Below are 18,806 nucleotides of genomic sequence, written 5' to 3' on the forward strand. Positions count from 1 at the left end.
ATAAAACTGAAGCATTTTCCTCGCAACAAACATATTTAGACATTCCCTGACTTATGACTTTTAACTAGAGAGTTTTAACTTTAAAATAATGTAAAAACCTCTCTTAATGAATCACTGTGTCTTTTGCTTCTGTACCACATGCAATAAATTACTTGATACTCAACTTTTTATAGCATAGCCTTCTACTAAATGACTTTTTGCTCAGCTAATGTGGGCCAGTGTAAGTGTTCTTTAAGGTAGAACAGGCTGAGCAATGATGTTCAACTGGGCTAGGGGTTGCAAATGCAATTTAGGAGACATTATCCATCATAAACCGAGAAGAACTGGTATACGAACACCTGTCCACGAACACATAGCTAAGCAAAGATCGCTATCCACTTAAAGTCGCTCTCTCTAAAAGGCCACCATGAAAGATGAGAAGTCAAAGTTAAAGAGCACATACATACATGCCTGATGAAGTATGAACTAAAGGTGAACTCATGAGCATCAGCACTTTCTTCCTGAGAGCTGGGTCAGAGCAGAGTGAGAAGAGCCCCCTCTGAGGGTCTGTTGAGAAAGGGATGGAAGGTAGGAGAGGAAGCAAGAGCTAGGCACACGATGCTCCATTCTTCCACAACTTGATAGATAGATAGATAGATAGATAGATAGATAGATAGATAGATAGATAGATAGATAGATAGAGTAGATAGATAGATAGATAGATAGATAGAGTAGATGTGTTGGTTCAAGGAAAGAGATGGTGCAAAATTAGGGCTTCTAGACCATGGGATCCATTACTGTTGATTGAAGTGGGAGAGCATTAGAAAGACACAGTAAATAATATGGAAAACAATACGAGGGGTCTTCAAGAGAAATGCCCCCTGGAAGCCTAGAGATGAGTTTCAACAAGGTGAATACCTTAAAGTAAAAATAAGACAGGGAGCTACTAGCATGGGTGGGCCATGGACAGGATAATGGACAGGAGGGATGAAAAGAGAAATTATCTTGAGAGGACTCTTCCAAACAAAGAGGAATGTCTGACCTCTCTATCCTTTCAGGGGTGGTGGGGAGTGGCGTTCCAGAGGGTTTAACTCAACAGAGCCCATGTGACAAAGACTGGGAGGAGTCAGAGCATAGGAACATAAAGTAAAAGCTGTGAAACCACAGCTTTTTAACTCTGAGAAAGAGAGAGAGAGAAATGAGAGAAAGAGACAGAGACAGAGACAGAGTAGAGGAATAAATGCAGGAGTGTGTGGCCCTATTTCTTTGTACTGTGTGATTTGACCTCTTATAGCAGAGGTTTTTCAACCTTCCTAACATTGCGGCCCTGTAATATAGTTCCTCATGTTGTGGCAGCCCCAACCATAACATTATTTTCATTTCTGCTTCATAACTATAATTTTGCAACAGTTATGAATCATAATGCAAATATTTTAGAGGTAGAGGTTTGCCAAAGGGGTCATGACCCACAGGTTGAGACTGCTGTCTTAGAGTGAACAAAACCTTAAAGGGCCAGGCACATGAGCTAGCATTTAGTACCTCTTAAAAACAAAATCCTTTCTCAGAAGAAAGCCCTTTCAACTTACTTCCTGCGTGAAGCCAATATGAGAGGTAACAAAAGGTAGTGGGGAGGGGAAAGGCTGGTGAATAAATCATATGTCAGCATAATAGGTTTTCTTGAAACTATGTATTTTAAGATATGAAAAATCCATTCAAATCAATTTGTTTATCTCATGTGACTGTCCCAAATATCTCTGGCACAAAAAATAATTACTACTAGTGCCTTTTCCTTTATATAAACCATCAAATGCCAACTGTAACAATGCCACTCAATGGGCAACTTGCTCCCATTTTTGAAACTGTGCATGTCAAACTACCTAAAGATAAAGGAATGAACCCGATTTCTCACGCCGCATACAAAAGCCGATGTCATTACCTTCTAATCACATCTCATACTTTGCGAAACCAAACTGTACTAAACATTCATAAATCACATTGCAGAGCCATGACACCTTTTCAATTTCCTAATATCTTTGGGTGGTTTTTAATACCAGGAAGGTGCTTTGTTTTGCCTCTTTCAAGGTAAATCCAGGGGCTATAGTAAATTTAGTAAGGGAAAATCATGAAATCTAGACCAGTTAAAACTGTTACTTCTAGAGATTTGACAAACTGTGGCTTTTTACCATCAGTAACCAGACAATGCAGTCTGCCAAAAGTGCTGAGCTGGAACAACCTGGTAGAGACTGTATACTAGCTCTCAGACTGCTTGGCCAGCTTCCATCCCACGGAAGTCAAGTACTGGTGATTTGTTACTCTTCCCAGAGGTGGAGGTGGGGGAGAAGAAGGAGGAAAAAAGGGAAGGAAAGAAATCTGGGTCCTATTCAAAAGCAAGTGTCTTGATTTGTTCAGCTCTTTGGGGAAAGACAAATTTCTCCAGAGACCTCTGCTCACTGCCTTCTTTTTTTTCCTTTTTACAAGGTTTAGTTATCACAAGCTTGAATGTTGGAGTTTTCAAATGACCCAGAAACCTAAAAGCCATTGGTACTCAGTCAACACAGGTGATTTGAGTTGAAAAGAGAAAACTCTCAATCCATTACCATTCCCTTTAAAAAATGAGCGTCTTGACATTTTGAGAGTGGAAGTTAAATTATTTGCATTTTTAAAACCGAACTCCTGGAGAAACACACACACACACACACACACACACACACACATTGAATGAGAATAATATGCTACAGAAAGTTTCACAGCAGATACATAGCAAGCACCTCCCACCGAATTAACCTTTCCAATACTTGAAGAGTGACCTCCCGGGACTTTATGGAATGACCTGGCTTTGTGATTCAAGTGCTCCTTACCTCTTGACACATTTTCTAAATAGACCTGTCTACAAAAGCTGTCCAGCCAGCCACGGAAGACTGCTTCGGGAAGAAGCCAGGAACACTCCTAACCCTTCATTCCTTAGCCTAAAAAACCTCAAGACAGAGCCTTCAGCTTAGAAGGTCAAGGGTTTGCTGGGTAAACACAAGCACCTGAGTATGGATCCCAATTCAAAAGTTGCTTATGGCATCTCCCACTGTGACCCCATTGCAAGAGAATGGAGGTAGGAGGATCCATACTTCCTGGCCAGTAAGCCTAGTCAAAACATGAGATCCAGGTTCAGTGAGAGACTCTAGACTCTATCTATATAAACAAAGCATGAGATGGCTCACTGCATAAAGATATTTGCAGCCGAGCAGAGGACTTGAGTGTAATCCCCAGAGCACACACGACAGGAGAAAATCCATGCTTGCTAGTTGTCCCTTCTACACAATATGTGCTCACACTTGCACACCACACACATGCACAGACACTTTTTATTGAAAATTTATAAAGTGGAGAATTGAAAATGACCTTCCAGTATCAACCTCTATCCACACACACACACACACACACTACCACCACTACTCCACAAACAAAAGAAAGAAAGAAAGAAAGAAAGAAAGAAAGAAAGAAAGAAAGAAAGAAAGAGGGAGGGAGGGAGGGAGAGAGAGAGAGAGAGAGAGAGAGGAGGGAGGGAGGGAGAGAGAGAGAGAGAAAGCAGAATCATTCATGGGAGAGCATATGGTTCTCATTAACATCACTTGATGTTAGCATGTAGGAGGGAAAATTGATTGTGTTAGAATACATCGAAGCCTGTTTGTTACACAGAAAGAAAAAGAAAGAGAATTTATCTCAGCAAAACACAAAGATGTTTCAGGGCCTTGGACATTTGTATTCTTAGGACACTAAGCACTAAGGGTGGTCAAGAAGGAACACCGTGCCTTGTGACGAAGCAACAGTACAAAAGCTTCAGGTCTGGCTGAGCTGGGGAGGAAATGATAAATCAGCCACCTGTGTGTGGTGCCACAGTTGCCAAGCCCTTTGAAATTCCCGAGCTCACTCTGAAACAGAAGAGACTGCTTGTCCCGTGCTTCCCATAAAACCCTGTGAGAAAAGGTGTCCTTGGGGAGCAGGAGCGTTCACAGTGTAATGAAGCAGACATTTATTGCTCCGATAACTGCTGACCTGGCATTCTAGTGACTTCAGTGCACATGAAGATCCCCGAGTTTCTGACTTCAGAAGCACACTGGGTGTCAGGTGATGTGAGCTGTGCTCTGTGCTCCCAGAGGTCACAGGAACATAACCTTAGACCCTAGCCCACATCTGGAAAGCCAAACATACCTAGAGGGAACAGTCTTTGGACCATATGCAAACAACTATCACAACACAAGGACAACATGCGTGCCCTTTCTTCTAAAGGAAGGAAAGTTAACATGGACATTGGAACACTGAACTTTAGCTCTTCACTTTCAAAACTACTGGTAACCTTGGTTGCTTCATCAGGAAAATGTAAACATGACAGAATTTACAGTCTCTGAAGATTTGATAGCTAACATACATTTGCGTCTACCTGAAGTGTGGAAGTCTATGGATCAATGGGAGCGACTGTATTTATTTGGAAGCCTTTAAGAACATCTTACAGGCTTTTTTTTAAAATCTTAATATATTAATAAGGAAACAGATCTTAAACCAAAGAGATGTTACCTGTATAAGAAATATCAGCAAAAAGAAATTAGCCAGAGCAATGCAGTAAGTGTTCAGAACATCATCTCTCTCATAGCAAAAGGAGCCCATTCACCACTACCCCTCAAAGAAGTCAAGGCACTACAGCACAAAGTTAGTGTCTGCTAGAGTAAAAACGATGAGTAACTTTGAGGCAAGCCATAGAAGGCAAGGAAAATGTGCAAGATATTCTTAAATGATCTCAATAAGCATTTTATAAGTTTAAAAAATTAAGCTGGAATTATACTTCAAGGGCAGAGTCTACGCTGAGAACGCTGAAATACTGACCTTGAGGTAATCCTTATACACACCACAAAAATAAAAGAAAATATTCTTTATTAACTTTGAAAAACAATAAGACATGTGAACCTTCAAAGGTCGGTTGAAGGAGGGAGGCCAGCTAGAACCCATGTAGAACAGGACCAGGCTACAATCACTCAGGTTATGACTGTGATACTCTATGACAACATGAGAAAAGTCTTCAAAATACAAAGGTTTGGGGCAGTGAGACAGCTCAGGGAGTAAAGGCACTTTCTTCCAAGCTTGAAAAACTGAGTCTGCTCCCCAGGACAGCCACTGTCACACATAGGCTGTGGAATGGTGTACTTTCACCATGCATTGTATACTCCCCCCAAGCACAAGCGCAAACACACACACACACACACACACACACACACACACTGCATGCAACTAAACAAACAAATACATGTAATTGTGGAAAAAAATGCAGCAAAACTTATTTTTAAAAATCCAAGCTTTTCACTGGTTTTCCTAACTTGTCGTACAGAGCAAATGATTTTAAAATTAAAAAAAAATAAAAAAAAAAGAAAAACAATAAGAAATACAATGTTTGTGTAAGAGACAAACTTCAAATATGAGCTACATTAAGATATTGTTTTCCACCTATTACATTTGTAAACTTCAAAAAGTGTGGTTCAATGCTGCCTTGGGTAGGACTAAAAGAGGCAAATGTATATATTTTTGATGGGGATGCGTATTTCTGGAGGTAAATTTCATAATTCCTATGAAAAAACACATACTCTTAAGCTCATTAAGTCCACTGCATGAATTCCTACTAAAAGTCTGTACTTTAACACGGGAAACGATATATGTGACAAGATATTTCTCTATGAAAGTCTTCGCATTAGGAAAATATTGGAAGCAGTATTATTTTTTGATAGTGCAGTCATTAAGTAAGTTACAGAACCTTTGCTTAACGGAATACTTTGCACACATGGGGAAGTGATAGGCCACCTGCAGAGTGCACCTACTGTGTGTTGGCATTGGCAGTGAGTTTGATCCTGGAACAACAAAAAAGGAAAAAGAGAGGGTAGTGCAAAGATGGGAAAGGAGGGGCAAAGACAGGAGTGAAGGAGAGAGAGAAAGGAAGGGAACAAAAGACAAAAATGGGAGAAAGGAAGAAGGGAATTAATAGAAAAGAATACTGAAGGTTTTTAAAGACAGTGTAGAAAATATTTTCGTATGAACATGGTGCAACAAGAGAAAACAGTGAGGAAATATATTATGGATATAAGAGTGGATAAATCAGTATACATGGGTGTATGTTATACATAAAAATTTTTAAGAGGCATGAAAAGCTGCACCAGAAATTAGCAGCCCTGTTGAGCTGCACGGCTGCAGTACTAAAGAGAAGATGTTTCACTCTTTTGCACCTGTGGAAGTTGGAAGTCTGTGAATTTAATCCCTGTTCCCAAATCAGAGCAAACTCATTGCTCACCAAGTCAGTGCCCTGAACAAAGGCTAGAAATGGAAGAGGGGGACCCTGGAAGATGCTGAATGGGGGATGTTGAGTGAAGACCGTTCCTTCCTTGTCTAAAGACAGACACATGAGGTCAGGAAGGTGCATGTGTTATCACCATCAAGCAAAAGGCGCAGGCATCCCTGTGTTCTCTGCACCGGGAAGGATAGGAGGCAGATCTGAACACTGTGGAGGGAAGGAAGTTGTTAATCTAAGATGCATTTGGGGGGTCCTGTTGCTGACCTTACAAAAGCAGACGATAAATCTGTTTTTCATCTTTTTTTTTCTTACCACACTGCCACTGACTGTAATTCTTCTATGCATGGCAAATAAATTATAGAATCAGTTTGGCAAACATTTTCTTCCAAATGTGTGTTTGGGGGAACCAATAATTTTTTACAGAAATCCTGCTAGGGAGTTCCACAGTAAAAGGTTTGCAAACCCCGAGTTCATTTTCACACATGAATATTCATGAGGAAAGGAGCATTTTTTCGAAGGAGAAAAGTCATTTTTGTTTTTTAATCTGAAAACATGGGCACGGTGCCAGGGCACTAGTTGAGAGTTCGCGTCTTATTCACAAGCATGCGGCCAAGAGCTAATTAGACATGGAGAGGGCTTTAGAAAACCTCAAAGTCTTCCAAAGAGTTTCAGTAACTGGGGACCAAGTATTCAAATATATGAGCCTATGGATGCCATTCTCATTCAGATCCCCACAGTTATTGTCTGGGATGCTCTGCATCTGAACTTCACCATGAAGGCTCTAAAGAGGGCACCTCGGCAGATGGGAGTGCGTGTGGGAGAAGCAGCACATTTGAACTAGAAAGGAGTGACAGGAAAGCCAGGTTGCTCCATGCTAATGGCTTGCAGGCATGGAAGAGCCACAAGAGTTCACCCATGGGCTACCTTTATCTCTCTTCAGAGAGAGCGTGCTCCACAACAGCTCAAAGACCTCCCTCAGACTGCTTCCTCTCTTAGGGTTCCACTCTTGGGAGAGAGCTTTTAGCGCACAGATCTCTAAGAGACAATCAAAAATCATACTTAATGTAGCGTACTGTGAAATTGACACGCAAATTCAAGAACCCAAAGTTCCATGATTTGAAATCCTTTAATTAGCTAATACCACTACTAAAATATGCCATGTGTCATTTAAAAAACTTTTATGGCATGAGTCAGTCATAATACCTTGGGAAACATGACAGTAAAACCTGGCATGATTAAAGACAGCTAGTTCCTCTAAGCTAACATTTTTAATAACTCCCCCCCCACACAAGCTGTTAGTAGGACTCACCCTCTGAAATTTTCTACACTTCTTTATTCCTAGCCAAACTCTTACCACTTAACTCTCCAAATATTTTACATCTTTTATTATGAAATGTCCTTTCATAATAAAGACAAATTCCATCATCATAATAGAAGACTCATTACAGTTTCTTAAAAACAGTTCCTTTAGAATTTCTTGCAATGTATTTTGATCATATTTATCCCTTTCCCCAGCTCCTCCTAGATCTACCCGCATCCACTGTGATGATTTGATGGGCAATGGTCCCTATAAGCTTAGAATGATGTACGTTCCAGTGTTGTACCTGCTTTCCTGGCTGTTGCCATAGTCCCTGCCATGATGGTCATGGACTCACCCTCAAAAACTATAAACCCCAATAAACTCATACTTCTACAGGTTGCCTGGGTTCATGGTGTCTTATCACTCGGTAATGACCCAAGCAGGAATTCTTTCTATCTATAAAGTTAGCCTGTGTCAAGCATTTCACTGGACTGATGGAAATTCCAATTCCTTGTGTTTTCTGAAAACTCCTATTATATCAAAGTAACGTTGTTCTGTTATAAAGAATCTATGGCACATCCTGGCTAGTGGCTGTGAAGTTGATATGTTTTGTATCAAACAAAGTGCATTTGCAACATCTGGAACAGGATCTAGTCCCTAGTATGCAGGTGATAATAGCTACTAGATGACTGACAGAATAAATAGAATACCCTAATGTGTATAATAAAATCTAAAATCAGGTACATAAAACATAGCACCTCCACTCAACCCCTTTTTTTCTGGCTTCAAATGCACTCTCAGACCCTCTGACACATCAACAGAGCAGCACTATTTACTCAGTCTTTTTTATAGACACAATTTTTTAAAAGTAGGAGCAGTCATTTAGCAAATTCTGGTCATTAGATTGTCATGTTACTTTCAATGAGTAGTTTTAATAACTTCATAACCATATTGTTTTTCTAGCTATGATGACTTTGCAATGACTCTCAGCACCGTGGGACTGTCCTGGCTTATGTTTGTCAGGATCCAAAAATCATAAAATGTGCCAGACTTGGAATCCTGTCAGAGTCAGACAATGCCCAAGCAGCTTAGCATGTCACTGTCAGGTGCCAGAATGAGGGCTTGCTGAGTCATCCCCACATCTTTCAGGGGACAGGGAAACATTATACAACATCTCTGGCCCCCAGTCATCCCGGAGGCAAATCAAACTTGTGCAAATTAATTAGGTCGTAGTTTCACTCAGTCGTTTGTTAAATATTTACTAAGTGCCCACTATGTTCTCCCACAGAGTTCTGGGGATTAAATCATGCCATATAGGCTCCCAGATACCACCAGCAGAATGCAGTGAGTGTTCCCATGTCCACAGAACTGGGAAGATGATGTCTTTCTGTGATGTCTCATCCAATCATAAGAATTTTTCTGATGGCTGCTCTCAATTTTACGTGTTCCAGTCCAGGCAACAAAGGTCAGTGAGGGGCTACAGCTAGTTCACCGGCACATTGCTAGTGAGAGAGAACAGGGTGTCTTTCTATGTTTTATTAACAAATGAGGAAGTTTAATTATGGGCTTTTCATGCACGCTTTCTTTCAGCTGAGCCTTCCCTTCTCCTCTCCCGTCTCCCACACCTGCTTGTACACTCTGTTCCCAGTACTTCAATGTTCTCCTTTCTGTATTCGTGTCTCGGGTCAATGACTATGTCTATGACTCCCACTTCCAATCTTTCAAGCCTCTTTTTCCATTCTCATGGTCCCCTTCCTGATTCCCTGACCTCCACCCACCTTCTATTTATCATTCATCATTGCCAATTAATCTTGATAGACATCTGAGCTGGTTTGACTTTCTCATTTCTGTAAACACAGAAGGAATAAACATGAAGGAACCAGTATCTCTGTGGTGTGATCTAAAATCTTCTGGGTATATGGATGGCATGATATTGGAGTCAGATTAGGAAATCCCTGAGCCAACAGCCTTTGCCCTTGAGCAATAATGGACTCTGCCTTTTTAAAAGAAAGCATTCACATCAATATTCTAACACAAGAATAGGTAAGGTTTGGGGACCACCTTCTCTGGGCAGCTCATACATTTTATTTTGGTTTGGTATATCAATGAGGAAACAGTAAAAACTAAAAGCACAGATTTGTCTTAGCTAAACTGGTGGTTAAATTTCAACTCAGTCATTTCCTGGCCTTGGCTATGACCCAGAGTTAAGGTCTTTACTTCTCTATGCTTCTCTAGCCTTACCTGAAAAGAGGACAGGGCCTGTGTTTCCCAGTCAGGGTTATTCAGTGACTTGTTATATAAACAGAAGAAGCGGGCCATAGCTGGCACAGAGTTACATTGCATGTTTTAACAATTCTTGTAACTTAAGTAGGATGTAGATAAACTAAAGAGCAAAAGTCACTTTCTGGAGAAAGACTGTAAAGAGGAATGAAAGGTTTGGAGGGAAGTTAAAGTCCCAGACCATACCTGGGGATGTCATGCACTTGTTAATTAATGGTAGCTCTCGACCTGAATCATACATCTACATCTCCATATACATTTGGTCTCTATGAAGGCACCCTCCATACCCTTTGGAGAACATACCCTTTGGAACCTGGTTCTAAACTGGCACAGCTTCCAGGGCTACTGTGTGTACTCTCGATGAGGAAGACTCCGGCCCAGACCTCAGCTATTCGTCCCACCATCTGAAAGTCAAATTCTGTTGTCTTCATTGTTCCTAACATGAATACATATCAGAAGGGGCCAGGGGCTAAATAAGAGGACTCGAGCCTCATAAACTTTTAAGTGAAGCTTATTACAATTGCCAGTGATTCAAATGAGACTGCTGTCCTGATTTGAAAGAAAGTGGCTCCCAAAGGGAATAGCATTATTAGAAGGTACAGCCTTGTTGGAGGGGCAGACTTGGAGATCTCTTTTCTCAAGCTTCATTCAGTGGGACAGTCAATTTTCTGTTACCTCTGAGTTAAGACGTAGAACTCTCAGCTCCAGCACCACCTCTGCCTACATGCTGCCATGCTCCTCATCCTGACAACAATGGACTGAACACCAAAACTGTAAAAGAGTCACCCCAATTAAATGGTTTTATTTATACGAGTTCCATGAACCTTGGTGTCTCTCTCTCTCTCTTTTTTTTTCTTTTTTCGAGACAGGGTTTCTTCTGTAGCTTTTTGGAGCCTGTCCTGGAACTAGCTCTTGTAGCCCAGGTTGGCCTCGAACTCACAGAGATCCGCCTGCCTCTGCCTCCCGAGTGCTGGGATTAAAGGCGTGCGCCACCACCGCCCGGCTCTTGGTGTCTCTTTATAGCCATAAAAACCCGAATACAGCAGTTGGCACCAGGGACTTGGGTATTGCTGTGGATAGACCTAACCATGCTTTTGTTTAGAGTAAGATGTACTTTGGGTTGGGAAAGCAGTAGAATGAGTTAAGCACTGCTTCATGGAGTCATACTAGTAGTAGCATGAAGGACAATAGTTCTGATAACAAGTTGAAATGTTGGGAGCTGGCACAAGAGGTTTCAGAGAAGAATTTTAGAATGTTGCCTAGAAATCATTGCTGTGATATTTTGGTGAAGGAAGTAACTGCCTTTTGCTCTTGTCCAAAGAGTCTGCCTGGGGCTAAAGTGAAGAGTTAATTCTGTTGGCAAGAGATATCTCCAAATAGCCTAGTATAGACTCTGTCGTGTGGGTATTTGTGGTAACTGTAATGAAGATTTATAATTAAAAAGAGCAAGCTGAGCAGGGTAAATTATAAAAAGTAAATTTTTTAGGAGAAAAAGAGGACCAGAAAGTGAAATAAATCTAAATAATGTGTTCAAGGAGTTAAACAGATTAAGAAATGGAATAAAGGGAGTGGTGACTTCAGGACAAGATCCCACCCAGGTAAATTTCCAACTTGTGAAAAGGAACTAAAGGAAAAATTTAGAGCCTGGTGTGGTGGTGCACACCTTTAATCCTAGCACTTTGAAGGCAGAAGCTGGGAGGTCTCTGAGTTTGTGTCCAGCCTGGTCCACAGAGCAAGTTCAGGGGCAGCCAAGCTTAGACAATGAAGAAAAACAGAAAGCTGATAAAGATGTAATTTAACAAGGGAGTCATGTTCCAGCCCCAGCAAGCAGCAGAATGTGGCAGCTTTGGCCACATGTTTCTGTCTTTAGAATTAAGGATAGAAGAAATGAGCTATGGAAATTGCCTCAGTGCCTAAAGAAAGCTGCTAAGGCCAGGCATGTGTCAGGGATGTCCCTGAATGCAGGCCTAGTAGAGAGGCCGTGGCGTGAAACTCTGAATTTAGGCCTGGATTATCTCAGAAGCCCTGAGATGCTAGAGATGACAGAGCTGTGGGAGACCTGCTGAGAAGAGCTGCTAACAGGGAGCCAGCCCAGGAGAAATACGTGTGTTGCAACAAACAAATCTGGACAGAATTGAAGACCTGAAGCGTGTTTTGACATCAGATGTGGACATGCAACGTTTGGAGTTTGTTTAGCTGGTCTTCAGTCTTGCTGTGGTCCAGCATTTCCTTGCTCTGCTCCCTTCCCTGAGTTTTGGAATGGTGAAGTGTATTATATTACATGTGGGAAGACTGTGATCTGTTGTTTTGTTTTGGTTTTTACAGGTGATTTCAGTTAAGAGATTATCATGTATCTCAGAAAAGGCTTTAAAATTTTGATTTTGAAATGAGTTTGAGACTGTTAGAGTCTACAGGGACTTTTGAAGTTGCATTGAATGGAATGTTTGTATTATGATATGACCATAAGCCTTTGGGGTGCAGAGAGTGGAATTGTGGTGGTTTAAAAGAACAGGCCTCCAGAGAGTGTAGCACGATGGGAGGTGAAACCTTGTTGGAGGGAGTGTGTCACTGTGGGCACAGGCTTTGAGGCCTCTTTTCTCAAGCTTCAGTCTGTGACACTCAGTCGACTTCCTCTTGTCTCTGAGTCAAGATGTAGTACTCTCAGTTCCAGTGCCACAGCATCTTATCTTGTGATGTTGATGTGATATGCCGCCATGCTCCCCATCCTGATGATAACGGACTAAAACTCTGAAAGTGTAAGCAAACTATCTCAATGAAATGCTTTTATTTATAAGAGTTGCCATGGTCATGATGCCTCTTCACAGCAATAGTAGCCCCAACTAAAGCAACCACAGAAGAAAAGATGTTTCCAATCTCCTTAAGCAGGAGCTGGGGAAGGGAAGACAACTATTAGAACAACCTTGGAAGAGGAAGTCCTTAAGATTGTTATTTTCTTTTTCTGGAAGCCTCATAACTGCTTTATGATTGTTTTTTTAAAGGATCCATTATCAGCAAGTATATATAAAAGCCTCTGTACTCTAAAAATGCTTCCTTAATCACTGGTCACTGTAACCACCCAGCACATATTAGTGCTTATTAGAGCATCCAAGTGACCTACAGAGAACTCAGAAGGTCATAGTCATTATCTGACCAATGTTAGCACCATTCCCATTCTGAATTAAAAATTCCAAGATGATTATTTGACCCCTTCTGCCCTTGCCCACTATTCTCTGCATCAGCCCAAGTTTCTAGGGCCCTCAACCACACAGAGCCTGTAGACTCACCATGTACAACCTGCCCAAAAAGGTCACAGTGCCAAACAGTTGATGATGGAGTTAGAAATGTTTATATTTACTCACTATGCTATTTACTGACCAACTGGTTGTTTTACAAGGCAGTATCACACACCATTTCCATAGTTTCAGAGGCCTCCACCGTGTCTACAGCCTCTTATTACAGACTTCACACCACTTAAGAGCACTAGGAGATGAGAGAAAGGGATATGAGGAAGGATTTCTTAATCTATCATTATTAGATTGGGAATGGATATTCACTTGCTATAGCTTTTTCAAAACAGCTCAAAGAAAATATCAGCAAATGTACAAATTCTATTGGGATCCTTGGCTGTCTCTTGCCTGACAAACACTAGAATAAATTACTGTAAACATCAGAGAGAAAGCAAATTCCTAGGTAATACGGCCATCTCTACTGACATCACTGGTACCTAGTATAGAGAGACACCTAAAAATACATTTTGTGAATGTGAAGTGTTTACATCAAACAGCAATGTAAAATTGCAGGCGGAGGCTGCTCGTTCATTTCCCCCACTGCCCAGGCCCAAAATAAACACACAGAAACTGTATTAATTACAACACTACTTGGCCTCTTAGTTCTGACTTCTTATTAATTAACTCTTACATCTTAAATTAACCCATGCCTATTGTTTTATATTTTACCACAAAGTTCATGGTTTACTGGTAAGGTTCCCTGGTATCTATCTCCTTCAGCTGGCTACATGGCGTCTGTCTGACTCCGCCTATTCTCTCTCTCTCTCTCTCTCTCTCTCTCTCTCTCTCTCTCTATATATATATATATATATATATATATATATATATCAGATTTTCCCACCTGGCTATATTGTGCCCTGCTATGAGCCCAAAGAAGATTCTTTATTAACCAGTGGTCATAAAATATATTCACAGCATACACAGTGAAATCCCACATTGTAAAATGAGCCCCAACTTTGTATTCCAGTAGAAAAATGTCTAATGTCTCACTTACTAAACTAACAAATTATTCTGTTTTCAGACAAATACTATAGTTTAAATAAAAATGTAAATAAAAACTGCATAAAAACAAATTAGTTAAAATTGTGAGCAAATTAACTTTACTTCTGTTGAGGCCTACTGGTCAGTACAATTCTATTGGCTCTATGTTAGTGGATGTTGGACCTCTTGGCCTCGGACATTGCTGAATTCTCCTGTGACTGCGATCCAAGGCCAGAGTGGCTCACACTACACTTGCATGCATGATTGCGAAGTCTCCCATAATTACGGCTTATCTGAGCAAACTTCAAGATGTTTCATAACAGGAAAAGTATTTGCTGGAGAAAGTTCTCATCAAAACATGATTTGCAAAAATGTTGGTTACACAGTTATTTCTCAATGCATGGCCAGTTTTCTATAAATAATAATTCTGAATGTTTGGAAATTGATCAAGTGAGAATATGGTATCCAACCTTTTTTTAAAAAAAACATAGTCTGGGAAGACCAGCATCTTGGTTTATTTACCACATTCAGTTAGCCACATGCATTTCTAGGCTCTCATAGAAGTTTTTCATTCTTACAACTCAGTGAGCTCTGGACTGACTGAGACTACATTTTAATCATTTTTTGGAAAAATATTTATGATGGATTTTCATGGAAGATCACAACATGAAGAAAAAAATAACTACCAGCAATGCTACTAAAAACATGTTTGTGTTTCAACAAGGATACTTGTGGCTAGAGAGATGGCTCGGCTGTTAAGTGTGTTTGTTTTTCTTGAGGAGGACCTGGGTTCAGTTCCCAGCATCACACAGTAGCTTCCAACCACCTGTGATTCCAGTTCCAGGTGACTAGATGTCCTCTTCTGGCTTCCAGGGGCTCCTGAATGCACATAAAAACATGCAAGCACAAATATACACATTAAAAAATTGATGCTTTCGCTTAATGTTTTTTAATCATTATCACACATAGAAATCATCTGGAAATAAATGGACATTTGTGTTTAGAAAAGCTAAAGTGTAATATGAAAATAATTATTGTGATCAGCCCTCTAAGTGTTGCTTAGACTGATAGAACAATGAATGCATCTTGAGCAGTATGGTATGTATTTATATCTGCTTCTGAAAAGTTATTAGCATGCATATAAATTCTTCTAAAATTTTTATAATTTTCATAGGGGTGGAATTCTTTTTACTTTTTAAAATTTATCTTATTTTTATTTTATGTCTCTGAGTGTTTTGTCTGAATGTATGTAAGTACATCATGTGTGTGCAATGCCCACAGAATATAGCATACAGTGTCTGATCCCCAGAACTGGGGTTGCCAAAGGCTGTGAACCAGCAGGAAATCATCTCTCCAGCCCCTCTTTTCTTTCTTAATTACCCTGAAATGATAAATTAGTGCATAGTTTGATGTTTATGATAATATTTCTATAGCCAGAAAAAACACCCTTTTGGATTTAAGAAAGTAGATTGATAAGTTTAATCACCAACTTGGAACAAAATTAAAGACCATTGAAGTTGCTCCTGGATTTTCACCAATGGGAATTGACTGAGCATAACGTTGTTGATAATGGGACATTTAAAATAGAGAAGTGTTTTAGAATATCTACACAAGTACAAATGGAAACCTCCTTGAAGACCAAAAAACCTGATGACCGAGATTTGTATTGATAACAAATCCACGACAAATCAAGAAGTCTGGGCTGGAGGAAGACATACAGAAGGCTGTACCTTTAGCTCCTTTCAGTGCATTTTATCTGCGAGGGCAAATCTGTTAAAAGTGTTTGGTAATGCAGTTAGTATAGCAGGTTAATTCAATATTTATCCAAGGCCCAGGATGCTCTAACAGAATTCACTAACACCGTTACTCTTCAACCTCATGTACAGATTCTTTGATAAAATTTGTTTGCTCATAGTGAGGCAGGTGGTGGTGGTATAGGAGGTCACCCAGCAATGTTAACCGTTGTTTTGTTTTGTTTGAGACAGGGTGTCTCTATTTAGTCCTGGAGGTCCTGGAACTTGTTGTGTAGTCCACATAGACCCTGAACTCAAAGTGATGACGGTATTACAAGAATACACCACTATGGCCTACAGAAATGACCATTTATGAGCACTAAAACTAAACGAAATTTTTTTTTCCGATAAGATTATACTTGAACTGATATGATTTTTCTACGTGTGCATGAGGAAAGTATCTAAAGGCAATTTTACCACTTGGCCAGCTATATTCATTTGTAACTGTTGCACAAAGAATGAATTATTGTATCACACCCATTTCAGTACCAATTAAAAAAGCAGAAACGTGCGAACGTATTGTTGTGCTTAATGAGGTCTGTTGGGATTCTACTGTGTCTGATAACATGCTGGGTAAACAAAGATGGAAAAATGTACTCTCTCCCTAAAGTCTACCAGAGAGAGAAGAGATACACTAGATGACAGCTACGGTGTCATAAGCATGGTGATGTCATGAGTATGTAGGAGGAGGTGTGATCCTTGAGAGGAATTAAGGAAGATGTCAAGATAGCGTGACAACTGGGACATAACAGGTGGATGATGGCTGCAGCCTTGCTGCTCAACAGGAACCGTGGTGTGAACCGCAGGAAATGCACATGATGCCAAAGCAAAGCATCGGCCAAAAGGTGCAGAGCATGGTATCTGATGAGAAGAAATTCCACTTGGAATGTATGGATAATTTGTTTTGGAAAACAGGACTTCCCCATCTGCGTGAAGGCATATATAGCTGCGTATACTTCAGTGCAGACATAGCCAAGCGGTACGTGGAGACTGTGCAAATAGATGGTAAGAAGGGCAAAGCGCTGTGGATTCAGCAGGAGGGCGATAGCCAAACACTAGCAGACCTTCCACGAGGGGAAAGGTGGCTTGCGTGGGAGCTGGGAATACCTTCCATACGATGTTCCAGGCATAAGAAACAGAAAATCCAAACCAAACCTTCTTAGGCAATGAAGGAAATGTGTTACCCAGATTTAAATGTTGCCAAGGCATGTTGGGCACCGTAGTGTGTGATTTAAATGTCTTACTTGGTTCCATTCTTTGTAATGTCTACAGCCCCATCCTCCTCTGTCCCCAACAGTTTATTTGTTCTGTTTTGTTGTCTGGCTGGCTTGTTTTCTTTTGTTTTTACAAGCTATATTTACTCAAAGCAGTAGAAAAGGCTGCAGAATTTCATGAGGTAAAAATTCATAATTACAAAATTGCAGGCACAATACCTGAGATTCATTCTAGATGGGCTGGAGCCAGTTAGTCATTGCTTTAGGATGTAAACTTGTTCAGAGGCGTTCATGTTAACTCAACCTTTTCTGGGGCGGTCAGCCTCAGAGACAGTGCCAATGGGGGAAAAAGTCCAAGGAGAAGTAAGAGGACCTGTCCTTCATCTTTACTGAACTATAGGGTGGAGCCACTTGTTCATAAGGCTTGTGAATACTTATTCTGACTGTGTGCAGTGTGTGTGTGTGTGTGTGTGTGTGTGTGTGTGTGTACAAGCTTTATGAGGGCAGGGATACGTCTCATTCTCCCTTGTGCTTTTTTTCTGCCAAATCAAACGGAAGCCTACAGGGGACACTCAGTGAATCATTGCTGTTTGACAGACAAATACCCAGGGAAACTTCAACATGATCATGGTAGACACACAAAAAGGGCGGGCTAAGGTGTTGCTCACTTGGTGCTTGACTTGAAAATAACTTCTTCGTGGACATCATTTTCCAAAGCGTGTTCCCAGAGATACCACTCTCACATGAGGATTGCTGCAGAGTTTGGGAAAGACAGTTTTACAATCTGTGGGCATGCCTTGGGGAAATTGGGAGATGTTGAAGGCATGCATGCCTAAGGAGGCCCCAGCATATCTGACATGCCCCCACTTCTCATGTTAGGAGGACTGGCGATTAGTGCTTTGCAGAAGTATTGCTTTGTTTCTGTAAGAAAATGGTAGTGTGAGAGAGCCGAAAATATTCCTCTCCCTGTAAAGTTTCCCAGAAAATGGAACTGCTCTTCTTTCTCCTTCATATCATACACAATGATTACAGGAGACTTCCGGCTTCCATCAGCAGCTAGCTATAACAAGAGAGGGAGCCTGGTCCCAGGATTTCATCTTTCCATCTTTCTAGAAGTAACGGGAGGATGCACTTCCGGGCCCATCTCCTAGCATTTCCTCTACATATGCCTGCAGCATATGTACAGGAGTAAGGGGCGGAGTGAATGAATTCAAAACCAGTACTACATCGTTGAGGCCAGTGTGTTGTCCTCTCTGAAAACTTTAGCCAGGGCAGAAAAGGTCATCCCTGGACAAAAAAATGACTCTTGTTGTATATGTGTAGCTCTAAGAAAAAGTTCTTTTTAGAAATGCCAAAAGTAAATTTTTAAAAAAAGGAAGTGAGTTTGTTGGGAAGGGAGTTGAGACAAGGTTTCTCTGTAGCTTTGGAGCCTATCCTGAAACTCACTCTGTAGACCAAGCTAGCCTTGCTGTCATAGAGATCCGCCTGCCTCTGCCTCAAGAGTGCTGGGATTAAAGGTGTGCGCCACCACTGCCTGGCGAAAAGGAAATCATTTTCAATTGTTTATTTGATTCTTTCTGAAGTATTGAATGGAGAGTTGAGCTTTCATCATGGACATCTGTGAAGTACGGACGCAAGCAGGAATAAGCG

The 18,806-nt window shown here is 40.8% G+C and overlaps 1 long non-coding RNA gene across 1 annotated transcript; it reads left to right on the top strand.

The window, feature by feature from the left end:
- The first annotated feature begins 8,913 nt into the window (after positions 1–8,913).
- LOC119800185 lies at positions 8,914–16,785 on the top strand. Its single transcript, XR_005282989.1, has 3 exons — positions 8,914–9,066; positions 9,461–9,644; positions 16,135–16,785. It is a non-coding gene; the product is annotated as an uncharacterized LOC119800185 (long non-coding RNA).
- Positions 16,786–18,806: the final 2,021 nt, after the last annotated feature.

Source organism: Arvicola amphibius, chromosome 13 (genome assembly GCF_903992535.2).
Source record: "Arvicola amphibius chromosome 13, mArvAmp1.2, whole genome shotgun sequence".
NCBI classification, from domain to species: Eukaryota; Metazoa; Chordata; class Mammalia; order Rodentia; family Cricetidae; genus Arvicola; species Arvicola amphibius.